Source organism: Arachis duranensis, chromosome 4 (genome assembly GCF_000817695.3).
Source record: "Arachis duranensis cultivar V14167 chromosome 4, aradu.V14167.gnm2.J7QH, whole genome shotgun sequence".
Taxonomy (NCBI): Eukaryota; Viridiplantae; Streptophyta; class Magnoliopsida; order Fabales; family Fabaceae; genus Arachis; species Arachis duranensis.
The window spans coordinates 103,976,884-103,984,193 of NC_029775.3; the positions used below are offsets into that span (position 1 = coordinate 103,976,884).

The window sequence follows — 7,310 nt, forward strand, 5'->3', positions numbered from 1 at the left end:
TCATTTTATTTTATTCAAGATTTTGAAAATCGGTTTGAATCGACCGGTCGACCAATTAAACCCCAAACCGTTGATAAATACGATTCAGACAAAAGAAAAAACCAACAGACTTGAAAATCGACGTTGGACTGTTGAATCGGTCGGGAATCGATTGGTTGAACCGAAATGTGACCCAGTCGGTTTTTTGAATTTTAACAAAAATGTCTGCGTTTCATCGTGCAAGGATGGACAACCCTAAATTCCCTAACCCCTCTTGCCTCTACTCTCCAGCTTCCACAACGCAAAGCAGCAGTCCAGACTCCAATCCCAATTCGTCTCCACCTCATCGAAACCGTCGACACAAGTCTGTCCAGCCACCGCCACTGTCCCAACTTTGAGCTTCGAAGGCACCGACGCAACGTCCGTCCAGCCACCACACTACAAGGGGACGCTAAATGGCAGCGGTTTTTTTTAATTATTAGCGGCGATTTTAAAACCGCCACAAAATCAAAGGCTGGCGATTCACCTTACCACCCTGGTTATGGATGCCGAGATTAGATTTGGCGGCAGTTTTAGGAAACCACTGGTATAACCGCCGCTAAATGTGAGTTACAGGATATGCTTTATGTCTACCGGCGACTTTGAAACTGCCACTATTTATTTAGATGTTGTCAAGTTGGCACACGTTTAGCGGCAGTGTTAAAACCATCGCTAAACTGTTTTAAGGTTTCGGTCACAGTTACCGGCGGTTGCAAACCGTCGCAATATATAACAGATCTTTTAAACTTTGAATCACTTATCGGCGGTTTAAAACTGCCGCCAAATTAAAATATTTTAGAAAAAAAATAAATTTTGAGTTTTTATAAAAAAAGTATATAAATTTTTAGAATATTATAAGAGTATTTTTTTTTCTTTTTAGATTTTTTACAATTTTAAAAGTTAATATTTTTAACCTTAGTATCTAAACTTGTAGCAAAAACAATAAGATTATATACAAAACAAAATAATATATTCATGAAAATACGAAGAAATCAAATATCTTGCAAAGAGTTGCATAGTCTAATTCAAAATAATGTTTTAATCAATCCAAAATATCTCCAATCCTAACATACTATATTTCACTCTATCATTCCAAATTGCTCATCCCTGCAGCGATGTCTGGTGGCAGTGTGGGTATATAGTTGTTTTGATCAATTGATCGCGTTTTTCTTGCACTTCTTCTATTGGTCCATCAGAGACAAAGGGCGATTAGAAACTGATAGAAAAAGACTCAATGCAACATAAATGGTATCGTTGTGTAACAATGATACACTAGATTACCTTCGTCTCAACTTTGGCGCGATAGTCAAGGAACCATCTCCAATGCTCTCGATCAATTCCCAGTGGGCGATGCTCAATATTTTGTTTAGTTGTGAATGTTGGCTCATAAAAATCATCATACAACCTCAACCTTGTTTTCTTCCAAGACTTCCCCATACTTTTCAAAATATTTTTTTGATAGTTCCTTTGCTATCTTCATCAAAGTGGAAAATTTACTACTAAGATAATACAAATTGTCAATAATTGTAAAAAGAAGCAGATTTAATTCAAAGGGGATATAAACTTTTACCTTGACACATTCGTTATAAACCTTGTCTTTAGTAGTAATCTGACGCCAACTTTTCCTACAGATGGAAAATTTTCCATAATCAGATCCCAGCAGACCAAACACGCCACTCAACATTTCAGCTTCGTCTCCAATTGATTTGTGTTGTTGAACCTGAGCTTCGTCTCCAAATGATTTGTGTTCATAATCTATTGGATGCACGCTTAGTTTTGCCGGCTTGGTTGTGCCATCAGAATCTATAAGCCAAATATAATACCTTATACGTGTATCCGTTGTGGACAGCATGTGAGAAAATTAATATATAACATAATAATATTAACATAATACCTTATTATACGCTTAGCAAAAGAAGCATGATGGATCAGACCAGCATAAAACATGCATAAATTGGTGTTAAATTGCAACACTTGAAACAAATTTCAAAAAAATGACTGATTTTTACTGTAAAAATTAATAATAAGTACAAATTTGAAATTTATTTTAAATGCCGAGACACAAATTAAATTAATATAATAATTCAGAATTTTTTAAAATATTTTGATAGGCCACAGAATATATTTTATCTAATTAAAAAATATAAAACAAAAAATAAAAAACACAATTCAAACAATGGAGAAGGTCAAATGTCATTGACTGTGTTGTAATGGAAAGCATTTGGGATGAACGAAATAGAGTATAGTGTAAATTAACAATGGGTGGAGCCTAAATCATGTTGATCAAAGAAAAATAATAAAATATGCTACCAATGATCTTAACCGTCCAAAACTCTATAGTCTTGCGTCCTCTATTACTCTGAGCTCCAGAAGCATCAAGGAGGTCGTCAACTTCTTCACCAAGAAGAGGTACCTCATTTGCATTAGTGTCTGATGAGCGGATAACTTATACGCTTTTTGGCATTGTTTTTAGGTATTTTTAGTAGGATCTAGCTACTTTTAGGGATGTTTTTATTAGTTTTTATGCAAAATTCACATTTCTGAACTTCACTATGAGTTTGTGTATTTTTCTGTGATTTCAGGTATTTTCTGGCTGAAATTGAGGGACCTGAGCAAAAATCTGATTCAGGCTGAAAAAGGACAGCTGATGCTGTTGGATTCTGACCTCCTTGCACTCAAAATGAATTTTTTGGAGCTACAAAACTCCAAATGGCGTGCTCTCAATTGCGTTGGAAATTAGACATCCAGGGATTTCCAGAAATATATAATAGTCCATACTTTATTTGAGTTTAGATGACTGAACGCCAGTTCCATGCTGCATTCTGGAGTAAAATGCCAGAAACACGTCACAAACTAGAGTTAAACGCCAAAAACACGTTACAACTCAGCGTTTAACCCCAAGAGAAGCCTCTGCACATGTAAAGCTCAAGCTTAGCCCAAGCACACACCAAAGTGAGCCTCGGAAGTGGATTTCTGCACTAAGACTTATTTCTGTAAACCCTAGTAACTAGTTTAGTATAAATAGAACTTTTTACTATTGTAGTCTTGTCTTTGGATGGATCTTTAATCAGTGTATGTGATTTTAGACCTTCACGGGGGCTGACCATTCGGCCATGCCTGGACCATCACTTATGTATTTTCAACGGTGGAGTTTCTACACACCATAGATTAAGGTGTTGAGCTCTGCTGTTCCTCGAGTATTAATGCAATTACTATTATTCTTCTATTCAATTCAGCTTATTCTTCTTCTAAGATATTCGCTGCACTTCAACATGATGAATGTGATGATCCGTGACACTCATCATCATTCTCACCTATGAACGCGTGCCTGACAACCACTCATGTTCTATCTTAGATCGAGCATGTGTCTCTTAGCCTCCATTCCGAAAGATCGGAGTCTTCGTGGTATAAGGTAGAATTATTGGCGGCCATTCCTAAGATCCGAAAAGTCTAAACCTTGTCTGTGGTATTCCGAGTAGGATCTGAGATGGGATGACTGTGACGAGCTTCAAATTCGTGAGTGTTGGGCGTAATGACAGACGCAAAAGAATCACTGGATTCTATTCCGACATGATCGAGAACCGACAGATGATTAGTCGTGCTGTGACAGAGCATTTGGACCATTTTCACTGAGAGGATGGGAAGTAGCCATTGACAACGGTGACACTCTACATATAGCTTGCCATAGAAAGGAGTAAGAATGATTGCATGAAAGCAGTAGGAAAGCAGAGATTCAGAAGGAACAAAGCATCTCCATACACTTGTCTGAAATTCCCACCAATGATTTACATAAGTATCTCTATCTCTATTTTATGCTTTATTTATCCTAATTTTCAAAAACCATCATAACCATTTGAATTCGCCTAACTGGGATTTACAAGATGACCATAGCTTGCTTCTTACCAACAATCTCCGTGGGATTGACCTTTACTCACGTAAGGTTTATTACTTGGACGACCCAGTGCACTTGCTGGTTAGTTGTGCGAAGTTGTGACAAAGTGTGATTCACGTTTGAGAGCTCCAAGTCTTTGGCGCCATTGTTGATGATCACAATTTCGTGCCCCAAGTTTTTGGCGCCGTTGCCGGGGATTGTTCGAGTTTGGACAACTGACGGTTCATCTTGTTGCTCAGATTAGGTAATTTTCTTCTTGTTTCAACCTTTATTTTATTTTCAAAAATTTTTTCTTTGTTTTCGTTTTTCCAAAAAATTATTTTTGAAAAAAAATATACAAAAAAATTATAAAATCATAAAAACAAAAAATATTTTTATGTTTCTTGTTTGAGTCTAGAGTCAATTTTTAAGTTTGGTGTTAATTGCATATTTTTATTTTTCTCAAAATTTTCAAAAATTCATGCATATGTTCTTCATGATCTTCAAGTTGTTCTTGGTAAGTCTTCTTGTTTGATTTTCATATTTTTTTGTTTTGTGTTTTTTGTTGTTTTTTATATGCATTTTTGCATTCATAGAGTCTAAACATTAAAAATTTCTAAATTTGGTGTCTTGCATGTTTTTTTTTTGAAAATTTTTCAAAAATAAGTCTTGATGTTCATCTTGATCTTCAAAGTGTTCTTGGTGTTCATATTGACATTCATAGTGTTCTTGCATACATCTTGTGTTTTGATTCATAATTTTCATGTTGTGAGTCATTTTTTTGTTTTTCTCTCTCATCATTAAAAATTCAAAAAAAAATAAAAAATATCTTTTCCTTATTTATCTCAGAAATTTTGAAATCTTTGGGTTGACTTAGTCAAAATTTTTAAAATAAGTTGTTTCTTGTTAGTCAAGTCAAGATTTCATTTTTAAAAAATTCTATCTTTTCAAAATCTTTTTCAAAAATCAAATCTTTTTTATTATCATTTTTCAATCATATCTTTTCAAAATTGATTTCAAAATCTTTTCTAACTTCTTACCTTTTCAAAATTGATTTTCAAATCTTTTTCAACTAACTAATTGACTTTTTGTTTGTTTCTTATCTTTTTCAAAACTACCTAACCACTTTTCTCTCTCTAACTTTCGAAAATTTCTCACTCTTTTTCAAAATTCTTTTTAATTAACTAATTGTTTCAAATTTTAATTTTAATTTTATTTCTTCTCTTAATTTTCGAAAATTACTAACTTTTTTTTCAAAAACAATTTTCGAAATTCTCCCCCCTCATCTCTTTCTATTTATTTAGTTAATTACTAACACTTCTCTTCATCTAAAAATTTGAACTCTTTCTTCTCCTCTATGTTTGAATTTTTCTCATCCTTCTTCTATTCTTTTCTTCTTCTACTCACATAAAGGAATCTCCATATTGTGACATAGAGGATTCTTCTTTCTTTTCTGTTTTCTTCTTTTTCATATGAGCAGGAGCAAGGACAAGGACATTCTTGTTGAAGCAGATCCTGAACCCGAAAGGACTCTGAAGAAGAAGCTAAGAGAAGTTAAAGCACAATAATTCAGAGAAAACCTTACAGAGAATCTCGAAAAAGAAGGAGACATGGCCGAACCCAATAACAATGGTGGAGGCGCAAGGAGGATGCTTGGTGATTATACTACACCTACTTCTAATTTTTATGGAAGAAGCATTTCAATCCCTGCCATTGGAGCAAACAATTTTGAGCTAAAACCTCAACTAGTTGCTCTAATGCAACAGAACTACAAGTTTCTTGGATTTCCATCAGAAGATCCCTATCAGTTTTTAATTGAGTTCTTGTAGATCTATGATACTGTTAAGACTATTGGAGTAGATCCTGAAGTCTACAGGCTCATGCTTTTCCCTTTTGCTGTAAGAGACAGAGTTAGAACATGGTTGGACTCACAACCTAAAGATAGCCTGGACTCTTGGGATAAGCTGGTCACGACTTTCTTAGCCAAGTTCTTTCCTCCTCAAAAGTTGAGCAAGCTTAGAGTGGATGTTCAGACCTTCAAGCAAAAAGATGGTGAATCCCTCTATGAAGCTTGGGAAAGATACAAGCAGTTGACCAAAAAGTGTCCTTCTGACATGCTTTCAGAATGGACCATTTTGGATATATTCTATGATGATCTATCTGAGTTCTCTAAAATGTCACTGGACCATTCTGCAGGTGGATCCATTCACCTAAAGAAAACACCTGCAGAAGCTCAAGAACTCATTGACATGGTTGCAAATAACCAATTTATGTACACCTCTGAGAGGAATCCTGTGAGTAATGGGATGCCTCAGAAGAGGGGAGTTCTTGAAATTGATACTCTGAATGCCATATTAGCTCAGAAAAAAATGTTAAATCAGCAAGTCAACATGATTTCTCAGAGTCTGAATGGATGGCAAAATGCATCCAATAGTACTAAAGAGGCATTTTCTGAAGAAGAAGCTTATGATCCTGAGAACCCTGCAATGGCAGAGGTGAATTATATGGGTGAAGTCTATGGAAACACCTATAATTCCTCATGGAGAAGTCTATGGAAACACCTATAATTCCTCATGGAGAAATCATCCAAATTTCTCATGGAAGGATCAACAAAAGCCCCAAAAAGGCTTTAATAATGGTGGAAAAAATAGGTTTAGCAATAGCAAGCCTTTTCCATCATCTTCTCAGCAACAGACAGAGAATTCTGAGCAGAACCCCTCTACCTTAGCAAACATAGTCTCTGATCTATCTAAGGCCACTTTAAGCTTCATTAGTGAAACAAGGTCCTCCATTAGAAATTTGGAGGCACAAGTGGGTCAGCTGAGTAAGAAAGTCACTGAAACTCCTCCTAGTACTCTCCCAAGCAATACAGAAGAGAATCCAAAAAAAGAGTGCAAGGCCATTGATATTATCAAAATGGCCGAATCCAAGGAGGAAGGGGAGGACGTGAATCCCAATGAGGAAGACCTCATGGGATGTCCTCCAGACAGAAAAGAGTTTTCTATTGAGGACCTAAAGGAATCTGAGGCTCATATAGAGACCATAGATATTCTATTAAACTTCCTTCTGCCATTCATGAGCTCTGAGAACTATTCTTCTTCTGAAGAGGATGAAGATATAACTGAAGAGCAAGTTGCTCAATATCTAGGAGCCATCATGAAGTTGAATGCCAAGTTGTTTGGTAATGAGGCTTGGGAAGGTGAACATTCCTTGCTCATTAGTGAACTAAATACATGGGTTCAGCAAACTTTACCTAAAAAAAAAGATCCTGGTAAATTCTTAATATCCTGTACCATAGGCACCATGACCTTTGAGAAGGCTCTATGTGACCTGGGGTCAGGTATAAATCTTATGCCACTCTCTGTAATGGAGAAGCTGGGGATCTTTGAGGTACAAGCTGCAAGAATCTCATTAGAGATGG

The 7,310-nt window shown here is 35.9% G+C and overlaps 1 non-coding gene across 1 annotated transcript; it reads right to left on the reverse strand.

The window, feature by feature from the left end:
- Positions 1–5,901: 5,901 nt before the first annotated feature.
- Positions 5,902–6,009, reverse strand: LOC127747062 (small nucleolar RNA R71). Its single transcript, XR_008008866.1, has one exon. It is a non-coding gene; the product is annotated as a small nucleolar RNA R71 (small nucleolar RNA).
- Positions 6,010–7,310: the final 1,301 nt, after the last annotated feature.